The sequence below is a fragment of the Corythoichthys intestinalis genome, chromosome 10, assembly GCF_030265065.1.
Source record: "Corythoichthys intestinalis isolate RoL2023-P3 chromosome 10, ASM3026506v1, whole genome shotgun sequence".
NCBI classification, from domain to species: Eukaryota; Metazoa; Chordata; class Actinopteri; order Syngnathiformes; family Syngnathidae; genus Corythoichthys; species Corythoichthys intestinalis.
This window is the reverse complement of record NC_080404.1, coordinates 45,043,094-45,061,569: the sequence shown is the minus strand read 5'-3', so window position 1 is coordinate 45,061,569 and position 18,476 is coordinate 45,043,094. Positions and strand designations below refer to the sequence as shown.

The window sequence follows — 18,476 nt, the reverse complement described above, 5'->3', positions numbered from 1 at the left end:
AATGCACCCAACTTTATTATGTACAAACAAATAATAGCAGCATGATTTATACACCAAAATAAAGGTACAAGTGTGAGGATTACATTTTTACTCCTCCACATAGTCTCCACCTCTCTCAAGAGCTACAGTCCACCTATGAACGAGGGCATGTATACCAGTGTTGTAGAACTCAGCCGGCTGATCTCTAAGCCAATTCTTGACCGCAGTTTTCACTTCATCGTCATTGTCATATCGGTTGCCCCGGAGTCCTTCTTTCATTGGACCAAAGAGAAGGTACTCTGACGGTGCCAAATTGGGAGAATATGGCGGATGTGGTATCACAATCCATCCAAATGAAGTGATGACCTCCATGGTCCTGATGCTTGTGTGACAACGTGCATTGTCATGCTGGAGGAGCACATTTGCCATGCCCAAGTTGGGCCGAACACGTCAAATTCTTGCTTTGAGCTTCCTAAGAGTCTCAATGTATACCTCAGAGTTAATGGTTTCCCCCTTCGGCAAGAATCCACAAGGATTACACCTTGAGAATCCCAAAAAATGGTAGCCATAATTTTGCCAGCTGACTTTTGGGCCTTGAACTTTTTGGTCCTTGGTGAATTTGGGTGATGCCATTCCATTGATCTCCTTCATGGTCTTCAGTACTGTTTTTAAATCACTGTACCCATCTTCTTATAGTACTATATTCTATGGTATCATCCTTGTAGACATTTCTAGCCTGTTGTGAATCCTCAGAGGGGTTTCCTCCCTCTGCATTTCCAATTCAATTACAGCTCTTTGTTTCTGACGAGCTTCAAGAGGGGCAGCCATTTTGGAAGCTAGTTTAAGCTTTAAAAATCTGTAAATAGAAAACCACATATAACAATCACAAAAAGGTGTATCCTATCATGTTTGTGCCAAATATAAACAAGATTGGTAAAATCCTGTACGAGCAATGCACTTGAGTGCATTACTTTTTGAATGCCCCTCGTAGTTCTAGATATATGTGATACCTACCATAGCCGTATGTTGCAGTATGGTTTGTAGCAACTAGCAACTGGGTGCTGTTTGTAGCGGCTGACGGCTGTAGTCAGGTATTATTGCTTTTTTTTTATCTAGCGGCATGAGTTGAACATGATATTTAATCTCGGTCCGTTCCTTATTGCGTCCTGAAGACCGCGCTGACTGTGTTTTATTTCCGCTTTACCTGGTATAATTCAATAATCGGAATTTGGATGTTTGTGAATCGTTCTCGAATCTTCCTCGGCTGAATCGCGAATAATCTAAGAATCGGAAATTTCGCACGCCTCTAGTAGATTCCCACTTACAGTTAGTGCTGTTAATCTTACTTTAAAAAAAGTAATTAATTACAGTTACAAATTATTTTTCCCAAAAAGTAATTGCGTTACCTGAATGTAAGAGTAATTAGTTACTTGGCAAAGTAACTGGTGATAATTTTTTTTTTTTTTTTTCCCAAAAAAAAAAAAAAAAAAAAAAAAAAAAAAAAGAATAAACAGGTCACACAATGTGAAGTTTAAAGGGTTTTTGGGACAATTGGCCCTAGCCCAATTCTTTACCCTAAACTTAACTAGACACAGGGTTATGTGCGGATATTGCGATAACTAGATAGTAACTTTTGCTATGTGTGGAAGTCATTTAATGTTGTGAATCAACCGTTAAAGTTGTTAAAATTGCTCCCGTAAGTTAAGTTTTGCCGATTTAGGAGCATTTTAGTTACTCAAAAGTTACTCAGGTTCGCTAGGAAGGTTTTCTACAACAGAGCCTTCCTGAGAAATCTACTGCTTTAAGATGGTGGCTGTTTACTAACGCATCTAGTTCTTTATTAAACGTGTTGCTCATGCCGCCGTGTCTGTCATTTGCATCTAGTTCTGTATATATGTGATATCTACCGAAGCATCATGTGGGCGTAGTTTGTAGGCAATTGGCTACAGTCAGGTATTACTGGAGCCACCTAGCATCGCGGTTGCAACGGCGTCCACGTCACACTCCCTTGCCTTCTCCTCACTCCTGCTCTACTCTATGAGTCCGTCTTTTTCAGACTTTTCTCGCGTCAGTCAACCAACGTCGTAAAGCATAGTAACGCACGGCTTTCCGCCTCAATAAAGGTAACGGCATTGTCAAGATGAGAAAAGTAATTAATCTCTGCAGCAATGCTGACAGCACTCCTGTAACGAGTCGCATGACATTTTGGAGGGAAAATGACAAGCAGTACTCAATTTGTACATTTAGGGATGTACGTAGTTCCAATGCGGTGTACTCACTTTTGTTGCCAGGGGTTTAAATATTAATGGGTATATTTTAAGTTAATTTGAAGGGAAAATAAATTAACTCTATAACTGCACACAGAATACTTTTTATTGTGTCAAAGTGTCATTTTGTCAGTGTTGTCCCATAAAAAGATATACTTAAATATCTGCAGAAATGTGAGGGGTGTACTCACTTTTGTGATACATTGTAGTACATGACAAAAAACTCACTTGCACACCATATATTGCATTGTTCTCATGAGAACAAGGCAACTCGAAGGTGGTAAAGGTGGTTTTCTTTTGACCAAACAAAAATACAATGCACATTCTGATTAAATATAAATAAATTAACAAAACATTTTCTTGACTGAAAACAAAACTACAAAAAAACATGCAGGTACAATGTTTACACATGTACACTAAATAATTGACAAGATCTGCCATTAAGGCGCAAACAATAACTATTGACAGTACATTTTGTAACTGTAAAACACTGCTGGACAAAAAAGAAAACGTGCAAATAGTAGTACAGTACATGTTCACATGTACAGAACATAAATGACAAGCTCTGTCATTAAGGTCCAAACATAATAATTATTGACAGTAATTTTAACTGTAAAACACTGCTCAATGAGAGAAATGGCATTTGGGGGTCACAAAGCTGTTTACTCATGTCATCAGCCAGTACTTCAGTGTGTCTTGTGGTTGATGGATCTGAGAGTGAGATTTGTTAGATTTTTGTTGTCAAATCCTCCTTTTCTTTTCCTTCGAACATTTCCTGCTGCCATCACTTCAATCATACACTCTTTTATTATTTCTCCATCAGAGAACTGCTTCTTATGTTTGGCCAACACCCACGACACTCTGAGTGAGCCCTCCATAGGAATTTGTTGTTGTGTCATAGATTTAACAATAACCTTGCTTGATTCTTGATATGACTGCTTCAACCTGTTAATTTCTTGCCTTCTCAATTCTGATTTAGGAGGAAACTTATCTTCAAAAGAGCTTTGCTCTTTAACATAATAGCGTTTCACATTTTCACTTTTTATCAGAGCAACTCTCTTGAAGCATATTAAGCACATACTGTTGGTTTGGTACTTGCAGTTGGTAAAATGGACGCATATTTGTCAGTCCATTCCTCATTGAAACGGCGATTTTCGTTGTACACTTGAAACGGCGATTTTCGTTTACGACTTTTCTTCTCTTGGTCGACTTTGAGCTTGCCATTTTGTAAGATTCGGTCTTCGACGAGTGCGACTCGTGTTTCACACTGCCGCGGTCTGTCCACTCTAGCTAGTAGCATGCAGGCTCTCACCCAATCAGCACATCTATACATGCTCTCTAAGCCAATCAACACACTTGCCATTTGCTCTAGGTCCGCAGAGAGGTGTGCCGTGGTGCGGTCTAGAACCGCGGTCCGCTCATTGAGGACCCCGGCTATGTGACATATAGCTATATAGCTTTAGTCATATAGTATATGACAAAAAACTCACTTGCACATCAGATATTGCATTGTTCTATCATTATTGTCAGGGGTGCACATAAGTGGTTCGCATGCGCGCATGCGTACTGGACGTAGACAAACGCGCTGGCCCACAACGGCTTCCATACGCTTTTGCGTACCGATGGCTGACCACTGTATTTGCGGCGGACACGAGAAAATAACTTCTCAAAATGTCGAAGAGGCAGGCCACACTGAGTAATTACTTCCGTGTTCCCCCACCCCCGTCAAAAGACAGACAAACGACAGAGACGTCACCGGAGCTACCGAAAAAAAGGACTTTTGCTGAAAAGTGGCTACAGGAGGTACCATAGCTAGAAGCAAATGATGCTCGCACGGAAATGCGGTACAAAATGTGCCGTGAGAATCCCAATGTCGCCGATAAGAGCAGCGCATTTTATGGAGGGTCAAAGAATTTCGGCCATCCAAACTTTGAAAAGCACGAAAAAAACAGAGAGCATGTGGCAATTAAGCAAACTATCGATCTCAAACAGGACCCCACTCGCCCTATGGACAAGTGGCGGAATAGAGCGGAATAAAGGTAATGAACAGCGACATGCACTGACAAACCTGTTTTTGCTCGCATTTTACAAAGCTAAACATGCACGTTCAATGAGGTCTTTTGAGGAGGACATCCCACTTTTAAAAAGGCTTGGAGTTAATGTGGGAGCCGCATAATGCCCTTTATTTTGAATTGGTGCTTTTTATTTCTTTACATTTCACTTCAAAGTAATGGCAATTTTGTTGTGCCAGTTGATGTTAATCAAACATTAATTGTTAATATAATTAATTCAAATAAATTGGCTCTAAGTAAAGCTTGTCATAAATTTATCGCATCAGGCGGGTCGGCTCATCATATCAGTCTGACATCAACACAGCAAAGGTTTTATAGTGTTCTTGTGTGGGAAGGGAGAGTGCGAATAAATATAGACTACATTAACTTTCTCCCCACAACTGTATTGACAGCATGACTCATTCCGAAAACCGGTGGCCTTCTCTAAACTTAGACACACACAGCTTAAGTAGACTAGAAATTGTTTTATGTGGCACAGTCAATTGTAGTTCTGTGCTTAGACAGCTTAGATCGATGCTGCTCATCTTAAATCACCAAAGTCCCTTTTGGCACTCGGTTTTATGAAGCCACTCATCGTCTTGACAACCATCACAGAGGTGCCTTCAAAAGACCTGCTGAGAAATGGATTCTATTACCCGCTTTCAAGGGAATCATCAACTTGAGTATTACAGTCCGCTGTTTCCAGGCTAAACAGGTTTTATTTATTTGTTTTCCCTCCCCCTTGTTTTGGCAGTGTTGGCTTTGGCGATGTTTACTGAGCGGGAATAAATTTAGACCAAAAAGATTTTTTTTTTTTTTTTTGCATGCTTGCTACTGTTATATTGTTAGTTGGGAATTGCATGTTGATTAACTATTTCAGTGCCATTGACGATGACAGACGTCTAATCATATGGTTCTTTTCATCCTTCTGCTGTGGATTTTAATTAGTTTGTCATTAGTAGATGACCAAGGGCTAGCTGCGAATGAACATTCGTTCGTTCCCAACCCTCCCAGTCCAGGCAATTCTATTTCTTTGCTTTTCTGTGTGGCGGATGCTATTTAAAATCGACATCTAACGGCCAGTGTTGTTAATCTTACTTTAAAAAAGTAATTAATTACAGTTACGAATTACTGCTCCCAAAAAGTAATTGAGTTAGTAACTCACTTACCTGAATGTAACAGTAATTAGTTACTTGGGAAAGTAACTGGTGATTATTTTCATGTTTTTTTTTTTGTTTGTTTTTTTTTTTTTTTTTTTCAAAAAACATAGGTCACACTATGTGAAATTTGAAAGGTTTTTGGGACATTTGGCCGTAGCCCAATTCTTTATCCTAAACTTAACTAGACACAACACTATTGCGGATATTGAGATAACTAGATAATAACCTTTGCTATGTTTGGAAGTCATCTAATGTTGTGAATCCACCATTAAAGTTGTTAAAATTGCTCCCGTTATTGCATTAGTTCCCTTCTGTCTAGTGCTGCAACGATTAATCGATTAACTCGAGTATTCAATTAGAAAAAAATATTCAAATTAAATTTTGTGGCTTCGAGTATTCGTTTAATTAATGTGGCGTTGTAATTGTTTATTTTGAAAGTGTTTACATTTAGTTTTATTGATTAGGGTGGACACACTGCCATCTGGTCTGCCTCATTTTACATGGCTGAATCAAACTGCTTCCCGTTAAGACCAATGTAAGCTTAAGTTTTTGTTTGGGCAAATGTTTTTTAATACATTCGTAATTTAGTTTATAGGTGTATTTAGCCGTTTTTTGTGGGAATATGAGTCAACCATTTGTTATGAGCATTGTAAAAAAAAAAAAAAACGTTAGCACTTTATAGCATTTAAGCTAGTGGACTTTTGCTATGTAAGTTAGCCATTTGTTCTTTTGTTACACATAGATCGTGATTTATTTATTTATTTTTATACCGTTTGAGGCTCAGCCCAGGTATGTTAATTTTTCATGTTTCTTATCCAATTACTCGATTATTCGAACTAACTAGTTCATCGATTAATCAACTACTAAAATAATCGATAGCTGCAGCCCTACTTCTGTCTACTTTCGACGTGAAAGTTTTAAAACTGTTTCATCATTTAAAGCAGTGCTTCTCAATTATTTTCTGTTACGCCGCCCCAAGGAAGACGAAAATGTTTCGCGCCCCCCCCAAACTCTGCCGCCACTGTAAATAGTATCATTTGTCTATAATATTACTATTATAAGTATGCCTCTGCCTCACTTTGTATCATTTTTTCTATTAGAGAAAATAACAGAGATCAACTTATAAAGTATAACTTTATTAACATTGTTTCGTTTGTAACAGAAAAGACTTAACGCGCATCAATTTGCCTGCATTAAAAAATAAATAAATAATAATAATCACATCCAAACTGTAAAAATACACTCAAGGTACATTTTTGACCATTTGATACTGAAAAATAAAATCAGTAAATAATAACAAATTCAAATTGATTAGAAACATTAACTCATGAGGACAATATGCCAAAAACATTTGACTGAAAAAACAAAACTGGATAGAAGAAAAAAAAAAAAGACTGTCTTTGGACAGAAGGACAATTTTTATTTTCGCTGCTCACTGCTCCCAGTATCACCTCCAGTTTGCAATGATGTGGGGTTATATTGCACTGAGCATGCTAACTGTGCTCACTGGTTTACTGATATAACACTGACAAAGCGAGATGATTGTTGGCAATATTCGACACGTTTTCGCTGAAAAACAACCAAGCGGCTTATCAATGAGATTGAGGTCTCATGTCTTTAAGTTGCGTCTTAATTGATTTGGCTTCCGGCTGTCTGCTATAATCATTTTTAGAGACAGTAAACAGTGGTCTTTCCTCGTCTACCATTGTATTAAATGTCAAAGCCAAAAGGCAAACGGCCCGAAAAAAGCGCATTCTCGGAGGCCGAGGGAGAACCGTAGGTGAGGGCGGTCGTTGTGACGATCCCAAGCCGAAAATGGCACTTCTCGGGCGGACACGTGAGAACCGGAGAAGACAGTGGGTCGCTGCGTGAGTCCGGCCGGAAAACGGCTTTCGAAAACTGCGCACAGCTCTCCAGCTCTTCAGGAGTCTCTTCCCTGTGCTCTTGCTTACTTCAAAAATACTGCGCGCGCTTTGAAAATGAGAGCACCACTGCCACCCACTGAGCGGATGTGCAAGTACACTTTATTCTAGTACGGCAAAAAAAAAAAAAAAAAAAAAAAAAAAAAAAGCATGTTCCCCGAGGTCACACGTGCCACCCCTGCCCCACTATTTGAGAAGTACTGATTTAAAGACAGATTCAAGTCAAGATTTTGCCAATTTAGGAGTATTTTAGAGAAAAAGTTACTTAGGTTCGCTAGGAAGGTTCTCTACAACAGAGCCTTCCTGAGAAGTCTACTGATTTAAGATGGTGGCTGTTTACTAATGTCAGCGAGTCCATCATTTCGCATTTAGTTCTGTATACATGTTGCTAACGCCGCCGTTTCTGTCATTTCGCATCTAGTTCTATATACATGTGATAGCTACATCATGTGGGTGTAGTTTGTTGGAAATCGGCTACAGTCAGGTATTATTGGAGCCACCTAGCATCACGTTTGCAACGGTGTCACAACTCCCTTGCCTCCTCCCCGCTCCTGCTCTGCACTGTCGTCTCCGTGAGTCCGTCTCCCTCAGACTTTTCTCACGTCATTCAACCAACATAGTGACGCATAGTAACGCACGCCTTTCTATGCTCAGTAACGGTAATGGCGTTGCCAAGATGAGAAAAGTAATTCATTAGATTACTCACGACTGAAAAAAATAATGCCGTTAGTAACGCCGTTATATTCTAACGCCGTTATTAACAACACTGCTAACGGCTGTGATGAAAGCTACAGATATAGTGTAATATTCTGCACTTTGCCCTGCAATCCCCAGACTGTTTTGATTCCCACATAAGACGTTGGAAACTGCAGTAAATTTTACTGGACGGTGTCAATCATAATTGAGTATTTTCAATGTAAAAACGGAATTTTTAATTATTTTTTTCCCAATTAAATTGTGAAAGTCATGTAGCTAATGTTGTGACTAGTCAATCCAAATAGAAGCACATTTTCATCTGTCTGTCTCGACATTAGTAACCATGTGACAATACTACGGCTGTCAAAATTATCGCGCTAATGGGCGGTAATTAATTTTTTTAATCAATCACGTTAAAATATTTGACGCAATTAACGCACATGCCCCGCTCAAACAGATTAAAATGACGGCACAGTGCAAGGCCAACTTGTTACTTGTGTTTTTTGGAGTTTTGTCGCCCTCTGCTGGCGCTTGGGTGCGACTGATTTTATGGGCTTAAGCACCTATGAGCATTGTGTACTTATTGACATCAACAATGGCGGGCTACTAGTGTATTTTTTGATTGAAAATTTTACAAATTTTATTAAAATGAAAACATTAAGAGGGGTTTTAATATAAAATTTTTATAAATTCTACTAACATTTATCTTTTAAGAACTACAAGTCTTTCTATCCATGGATCGCTTTAACAGAATGTTAATAATGTTAATGCCATCTTGTTCATTTATTGTTATAATAAACAAATACAGTACTTATGTACCGTATGTTGAATGTATATATCCATCTTGTGTCTTATCTTTCCATTCCAACAATAATTTACAGAAAAATATGGCATATTGTATAGATGGTTTGAATTGTGATTAATTACGATTAATTACAATTAATTAATTTTTAAGCTGTAATTAACTCGATTAAAAATTTCAATCGTTTAACAGCCCTAGACATTACCAAATTCAACCATTAGACGCTGGCCTCACAGTCCCAGATTTTGTCTGCACATTTGACATTTCTCCTTTTTCAATGCGTTATGTGGCAGTTGAATGATAATGGAATTCTTTGTCATCTGGTTCTGCAATAATGTAGGCTTAATATATGCATGAAGCAGTGAATATCCAGGTCGCAAAGGTCAAAGAGCCTCCCAAACTTGATGTTGCTTCCCCGCCTAGTGACGACATGATGTGGAGCATAATAAATATTGAATCATCTATGGGCGCTTTCAAGCATTTTGATACATTTAAACCACCAGACCAGATCCGTTTTGCGTCCTGTGTAAAGAATCGTAGCGTGTTAGTGTGTGTTGCACTGCAGTATGTCCCTGGAGGATTTTTGCTTAATGTCCCCTGCAGGGAATAGGATAAATATTCAGACCTGCTGGCTCATCATTTACAGTCGAATGCCACTGCAGCTGCTGCTGACAGCTCTGTGTTGAAACTATCACCACGATTATCAGGCCCATTACCTTTAATGGGGCTGATATCAATGCTGGCCTTTAACTGGATGTGACATCATCAGTCATTTTGCTGCCCAGGCTGAAGTTATGAAATTAGCTCATTGGCCGCCTTTGACTTCTATAGACGCCCAAATCATGTTGCTTTTTTTTATCTTTCTGCTGTGAATGAGTAAATGAGTTTATCACACCTTTGTGAATTTGGCTCCCAATCAAGATGCAAATTTATATAAAATGATGTCACATGTTTGTGCTATGTTTTTGCGATAAAAAGTTTCGTTTGTGCTGCTAATTCGTATGTAGAAGTACCACTGTGCTTAAAGGGAACCTCGGACTTAAAAACTTGTAGGCGCTAATAAGCCACAATTGTTCTCTTTTACTAAAATATGTTATTAGAAACATGTGTATTATTGCCATTGATTTAAAAATCTATAATATTTAGTACATGTTTTGACCTACGTCTTTTACGCGTGCAATACACGCTGGAGGTGATGATGCAGTTTGGCTGGACTGGGAGAATAGCTGTGCTAGCTAGAAAGCGAAGCTCGTATGACGACTTGTATGATTTTGTCACATTCTGCTGCTGGTCAGATTTTGTTACAGAGCTGTGGGATGAGTTCCTAACGTCATACTTGCATCCAATTCCAGCTCGTTATCAATGTCTGTAAACCGATCCTAGGCGGCTTGCCGAGATATTAATTTGCTGCCATTTGACAGTTTGTATATCCCGTCATTGCAAGTTGCATCATTGCCTTGTTTTTTTTATTTTTCACCGCAGTTTTCCTTTTTTTTTTTTTTTTTTTTTTTTACAATTGAACCTGACCTACTGTAATGGACCCTTTTTGTGTCTCCCTTGTTGCAATCCTGTTTTTTTGCGTGTTTGATAAATCCTTTTTCGCAATTCCTATGTTATTGTTTTCCAGTTGCTGTCTGAAGTGAGCCACGTTTTCTAATTCCATGGTCAAGCCAGTCGCACTTTCTTTTCAGTTGCGTTTTCCTTTCAGGTTTTATTGCATAGAAACAGACAACGCATGTGGGCTGCGATTGCTTTTTAAGGAAAATAACGACTAATGTTAATGTTAGTCCTGTGGTCCACGCGCTTGGTTGTCACGCAAGTTCGAATCCTGCTGGAGACCTTCATTTAATTGCTTTAGCTGCTCATTTTGTGAAATATCGACTGTGCAATCCTGCTCATCACTTTTCCGCTAGGGTTCAAATTGGAAGGGCAGAACCGACGACACATTTATGTAGCTTAAGAGTGACACTGTGGTAGCCTGGCCGCGCCGCCCAGTGACATTTCCACCTACAGGACATTACATCGTCAACAACGATGGTGATGTACTAGTTAAACTAATTTTGCAAATTTTATTAAAACAAAAACATTAAGAGGGGTTTTAATATCAAATTAGTATATTATTATTATCATTATTATAACTCATACTATACATAATATTATTATTATTATAAATCATACTAACATTTATTTTTCAAGAATTACGTGTCTTTCTATCTGTTGTATCCTTTAAGGAAAAAAAAAAACATTTTGTGCATGAATGGGGTTGAAGTAATCAGGTACAAGATGTGTATATTCATTTTAGTGATATAAAATTTGCTGTTTGGTCTGTTTTCATCTACAGCATCAAAAATGCAGTTCAGTAGTAGCGCATATAAAGCCTTGCAGGGAATCGATAGTAATGTCATCCCCCTCCAGTTATTGCACTTGGAAGATCTGCTTTATTAAGGAGAGCAACAATCATGGCTTACTTCCATCCTCTAAGGCTACTTTCATTGCACCAATCTTTACAGTGGATATACTGTATGTACAATTGAAGAAGTACAAATACAATTTAATTTGGGAAAAACAAAAACCTCAAAACCTCTACAGCATTACAAATCCATTAAGATAGCTAGTCATGTGTTCTGTGTTTGCAGTACAATAAGTAAGTCTAGTTATTCACTGTGGAATAGGCATGTGCAGGTATGAGATTTTGACGGTATGATAACCTGAAGATAAAAAATACAGTGGTTTCACAGTGATGCAATGACATTATAGTTATTTTGAGATGTATGGGTTAAAAAAAAATCAATTGAACAGTTTTTTTTATTATTATTTTTATTTTTATTTTTCACATTTTTGCAAATTGGAACATCAACATTCATACAATATTAAAATAACTAAACAAAAAAATAAGTAACTGAAAAGTTTGAAATGAAATTTAAATAAATAGATCTTATAGACCAGTGTTTTTCAACCGGTGTGCTGCAGCACACTAGTGTGCCGCGAGAGATCGTCAGGTGTGCCGCGAGAAATTATCTAATGTCGCATTTAAATATATATCAATTTTGTAATGTCCGTAACTGTGCGGGCCCTTGAAGGGGCCATCAGTCTGCAGTGGTGACGTAGCGGGAAGCAAGCTAGGAGGGAAGGAGAATGGCATGAGAGCGAAGTTAGCGGTCGCATGTTGCGGATGCCGCTGTTATTTTATTATTTTCAATTGTTGCCACAATAAAGTGGGAAAGTCATCACCGACTCCTCTCTTTTCTATTTCCCCATTCGGGGCTATGACAATATTTTATTTACGTCGTCGGGCGGAGTTGCGGTAGGAAGGAGTAGGAAGTTCTCGGTCGTGTTGCATTCAAAAACTGCTCGGATTTCTAGCCATCAACGACCTTGCTGTCCGCGACAATGTGGACCCCAGCACGTCTACTGCACATTGTTTTGTTAGACTAGTCATATATCGATATACTCGAAAGTCGAAAGTGTCCTTTCTATTTTATCCATATGTGACAACCATCAATCTTCATCCTGTGTTTTATTCCAACACATTGTCAACGACAGCAAAATGGCTGACGGCTAGAAATCCGAGCAGCTGTTGAACGCGACACGAGCAGCTCTCCTAAACGTCATCTCCAAACTAAACACCCGTCACTTCAAAACTACCGTATTTTTCGGACTACCAGTCGCACCTGAGTATAAGTCGCACCAGCCATAAAATGCCCAACAAAGAGAAAAAAAACATTTATAAGTCGCACCGGAGTATAAGTCGCATTTTGGGGGGAAATTTACTTGATAAAATCCAACACATAGAACAGATATATCATCTTGAAAGGCAATTTAATATAAAAATACAATAGAGAACAACATGCTGAATAAATGAACAGTGTACAGTGCATGAACAACGAAATGAGAATATACTGTCCTTACCAGGACGCTACGGCTCGGTCCCGGCTATACAGCGAACTCCCAAATGACGATGCTGGACGTCCGTATAATGTGCTGAATCAATTTGGTGCTTGATACCAAACAGGTTCGCATCAACGTAAAGAAATGATAATTAGGTGCTCTTAGAACAATGACATTAAACGGTTAGCATGCGCTCGCTAGCATTAGCAAATCGTTCAAACAACTACACAACTGGCTCTAAGTGTCCGATCGCGAGTGGAAAACACACAACAACAACAGAAAACATGATACACACAGACTTTGCCTCTGTAGAGATATTTTGAAAGCATAAACAATGAACGTAGGTTTGCAGCCGTGTCTCTCTCTCGCTAACTCGCCCACTCACTCACACCTACGTAGCTGTCCGTCTTCTTCTGGCGTGTGAGTGCTCTTTTTCACGTAAACAGGTGCGAGTGCGCCCCCACGTGGGCGTGAAAGCGCCACAAACTAAAAGCATGCATTTCAATATAAAAAAAGTCAATAATACAATTGAACACACATTGCAAAAGGCTGAACGCTAACGTGGCCATAGCTATTGAGTTATTCAGATAACTATAGCATAAAGAACATGCTAAAAAGTTTACCAAACCATCAGTGTCACTCCAAAACACCACAATAACATGTGAAATGATAACATAATGTCTTAATAATTTCACACATAAGTCGCACCCCCAGCCAAAATATGGAAAAAAAACGCAACTTATAGTCCGAAAAATACGGTACTCGATGGACTTTTTTATTCGCCTTCGTGAAAACACAGAGAAACAGGCAACTTTTTTGATAAAAACTACGAAGGTAAATGAGAAAGCCCTCAAAGACAGTTACCTTGTTGCTAATCCAAAAAGTCCCCCTCCGTGACAGAGACATTATTACTACCTGCCTGCAAAGCCATTGTCTGCGAGATGCTCGGCCCTGATGTGGTTAAAGACATTGCTCAAGTCCCCTTGTCTGATAATTCTGACCTTTTTCAAGCCTAACTGCTATAAAAAATTAAATAAAACCAGAGACTGAGAGCTGTTGAAGAATAAGGACATCGACTTTGTGTCCATCTAAACAGGCTCAAGTTTCGCACCGAGTAAGTATACATACTGAGAAATTATTTTATAATTAAATATACTGTACAGAAAATGATTTTGGAACATTTTTGGTTTGTGGTGTGCCGCGAGATTTTTTCCAATGTAAAAACGTGACGTGAGTCAAAAAAGGTTGAAAAACACTGTTATAGACTAAACCCACAGCCACAGCTCAAGTTGCTAAACATTAGAACGAAAATAATTATTTTTCATTAAAAAAAAAAAAAAAAGTCAATACACCTCTAAATAAAATTTAATATATATGTACATATTAAGGGTGTAACGGTACATGTATTTGTATTGAACCGTTTCGGTACGGGGTGCTCAGTTCGGAACGGAAGTGTACCGAACGAGTTTCTGACGTAATGTAACCCTTACTTTTCGAGGCTGTGAGTCGATCGGGTTACAGTTTCTTTGTGTAGATTATATTTACTCCGTCTTCTCTACTATGATGAGGACCAACATGGTAGGACAGTATAACCCAGAAACGTCAACGGCGCGACAACGTGGCCGCCGCGAGAACGCAGTGAAACGCGGGCGTTAAAGTCAATCAGCCAATGCACACCAGTCGCAGTGCAGCCGCGTGTTAGACGCGTCCCAGAAGCGGCTCAACACGGCGCACGCGAAAAGAACGGCAGAGTTTATTATTTGACACGAGACGCGACCCTCCTGCATCAATACTACTACCGGTAGCTAGGATCGGGCAGACCGGAAGTCACTCGTGTAAAAATACGGTGGATCTGGTCGATTTGCAAACTAATATGCAATTGTAACCCACTTTTTGAGTCTATCAGATCTCTTGAGTAGTAGATCGGGGCACAGTTGACTTGTCTTTGCTGATTTACTGCTGTCTTATAATAATAATAGCCAACACGGCCCCGTGTTCAATACAAAACCCTCCTACCACAACAAAACAAGTAGGAACTAATATTCACATAGGAACTTAAGTTATACAACATAAAATATACAATATAAATGAATACTACATCACATTTGTAAAATATAAACACATAATAAAATAAATAATAGCCCATTTAAACAAAATAAATTGAAATGAACTAAAACACCTGTAATCAAATAATAAAAATAATACACAGATCCTGCTTACACAATTAAATTTATTAATTTCTGTGTGGTGCTTAACTTGAGAGAATCCACCAATAAAACTTTTGAAAACCTTCATAAGAAGAAAAAAAATGATTCATTGAGGCATTTCCTTTGTAAAATACATGTTGAAATCTTTGTCATTGGGATTGCTTTTTTCTTTAGCATCTCATAAGGACTTCTTTTTTCTTCTTTCTTTCAGAAAAAAAGCTGAACAATACGCGGGGTCTGAAAGGCAAATTGTTGTTGGATTATTTTTAAATACCCGCTACTTTTTGAGCAGAATTCTAGCTTTGTATAGGCCAATGTTCCTATTGTTGAAAACACAAAAGTGTGTAATAAACAACTAGCACATTTATATTTTGCATTTTGTTTTCTTACTGTACGGAAAATGAACCGAAACGTGACCTCAAAACCGAGGTACTTACCGAACCGAGATTTTTGTGTACCGTTACACTCCTAGTACGTAATATTGCAGGCACTCCAATGACTTTAAAGCTCCATTTCAACATTTTTAGAGACTTGCTCATTTTCTACATTTCTATCTCAGTCCAAGTTATGATGCAGGACAGTGAGTATGTTCATCTTTTCTCGGTTAATATACCACTACTACTATTAATATCAATTAGTTACATATTAATGGAGCATGAGAGCAAGAGACAGAGTGCGTGTGTATGACTCGTATCATTATTTACACATTATACACACACACACCCGTCTCTTAACACAGAAAGTTGCCAGAGAGAATAAACACCGCAGGCTTTATTATGAAAATGTTATTTTGAACAGATGCTTACAATGGCGGATGACTTTACAAAAGTAATCTAGTTCGCAGTCTTAGCATGCTAACATTAACAAGCTTACGTTACTGTATTTGTTTTACCATCGCTAGACACAAGAAACACGCTGGAGTGAACTCTCGTCGCTGGGGGGAAACGTTCATGACATCGTTTACTTACCTTATATTTTATATGTAAAGTGACTGATGATGGTCACGTAAATGTGAAATCATGTTGGAGGTGTTGCCTGTATGTCGGCTGTCCTTCCTCCTTTAAGTTGCAACCATCTGTTTCTTTTCGGTAGATGAAATACTCCCATACTGGTATGGGAGTATTTCTAGTATAGTATAGTAGTATTTCCATTTTCTCTTTATTTCACCACTTTTTTTTAGGGGGTTTTGAAAAAGCTTAGGTGTAGTAACAACAGCAGTGTCACCGACATAGCAGAAACCGGAGGGGGAGGGGTGAGCGCTGCATCTCCAAGCCATTTTCTCGCTGCATTTTTGAGAAATAAAAAATAGCTAATAACGTACTATAGTATGACGGAGAATTTTAGTGCTTTTGAAAGGATGACGTTTTCATACCACGGTAAACTTTGAAACCGGTAACCGGCACATGCCTACTGTGGATAGAATCAAGAGAGAAGTTACAGATGCTATATTTGCCTGACAAAAAGCATGTGTCCATTTGCCATTTAGTGTTGTGGTGAGCGTTTGACCTTCCCTATATGTGCAATGCAATGGACTGGTAATCAGCCCAGGGTGTAAAGCGCTTTTTGCCTGCAGTCAGCTGGAATTAGGCTCCAGCTGTCCATGACCTTTAACGGGATAAGCAGAATAGAAAATGGCTGAATGACCAAAGTGACTAAAGAGATGGGCCTCAAAGAGGCTTGAAAAATGACACTTTGGTCTATTTCATTTGTATTGACTCTCGGGCTTTCGATAAATTGTGTTATATTCTATTCATGTTGGCTTAATGCTTCTGTGCCATCCAGCAGATGCGGTTTGCTTTGTTGAGAGGCTCTTTATATACAGTGCTTTGCAAAAGTATTGGCACCCCTGCAATTCTGTCAGATAATTCTCAATTTGTCTCAGAAAATGATTGCAATTACAAATGCTTTGGTAGTATTATCTTCATTTATGTTGTTTGCAATGAAAAAAAAAAAAGAACAATGAAAAAAAATTAAATCATTATCACTTTACACAAAACTCGAAAAATGGGCCAGACAAAAGTATTGGCACCCTTTGAAAAATCATGTGATGCTTCTCTAATTTCTGTAATTAATAGCACCTGTTACTTACCTGTGGCACATAACAGGTGGTGGCAATAACTAAATCATACTTGCAGCCAGTTAAAATGGATTAAAGTTGACTCAACCATTGTCTTGTGTCCTTGTGTGTACCACATTGAATATGGAGAAAAGAAAGAAGCCCAAAACAAATGTTAGTACAAGTTATAGAAATTTAAATTAAAACCCCTCTTAAAGTTTTCGTTTTAATAAAATTTGTAAAATTTTCAATCAAAAAATAAACGAGTAGCTCGCCATTGTTGATGTCAATAATTACACAATGCTCATGGTGCTTAAACCTATAAAATCAGTCGCACCCTAGCGCCAGCAGAGGGTGACAAAACACGAAAAAATACAAGTAACAAGTGGACATCACACTGTGCTGTTGTTTTAATCTGTTTGAGCGGGGCATGTGCGTTAATTGCGTCATATATTTTAACGTGATTAGTTAAAAAAAATAATTACCGCCTGTTAACGCGATAATTTGGACAGCCCTAATTATTTTATAATTAAATATGCTGTACAGAAAGTAATTTTGGAACATTTTTGGGTTGTGGTGTGCCGCGAGATTTTTTCCAATGTAAAAATGTGCCTTGATTTAGAAAAGGTTGAAAAACACTGTCCAACATATTTGCTGCCCCCCCCCACCCCATAGCTATTTTCACAACAAATATTTAACACACTGAAAAAGCACATCATCTCTTTGTAATTTATTATATATATAAACAAAAAAACAACGAACAAGTGCAGAAATTAAAAGAAAAATGCTCTGATAATTCAAAAACAAACGTAATAAATAAAATAAATGACAATTATTGTTACAATATTATTAACACCCACCCTTACAAACCAATATAAACAAACTTTTTTTTTCACCTTGACCTATAACCTTACTCGCCTTGTCTTCACTGATGCAAAAGCATCTATTGCACATATGACAGCTGTTTTGGAAGGTGCACTTCTTTCTCCACTGGCACTTTGTGTGTGGGAATATACTGGACTTGGTGGGCTTGGACTTGATGCAGATGTGGATAATTTGACAGTAAAAGATGGCCCAGGGTGTACAGAGGTGGAAGGAAAATATTTGAGAAGAGCATTTACAAAGAGAAGAAAGTGTTACATTGTATTAGTCGAATAGCTGTTGACTGTAAAACCAGCATGACATAACCATAATAGCGCTTAACTTTAGCAGCCTACTGTACCTGGCTCAATCAGATGTTCGAATCTGGCCATTAACTTTGACGGACGAGGTTGAAAAATAAAATAAATTTAAGAAGCGCTGCAACTACACAGGACCATCCAATAATAATGAATTAAATCATATATGATAACAAAAAAAAATATTTTTTTTACATGAACGGAATTGCCATTTCAATGAATTAATGACACATTTAATAACAAATGTTTGCATTTAAATCTATGGCACTT

At 38.2% G+C, this 18,476-nt stretch overlaps 1 protein-coding gene across 2 annotated transcripts in view; it reads left to right on the top strand.

Moving 5' to 3' along the window:
* The window catches only part of b3gat2 (beta-1,3-glucuronyltransferase 2 (glucuronosyltransferase S)), a 110,087-nt gene that overhangs the window by 78,904 nt on the left and 12,707 nt on the right, over positions 1 to 18,476 (top strand). The gene's annotated exons all lie outside the window — the stretch shown is intronic.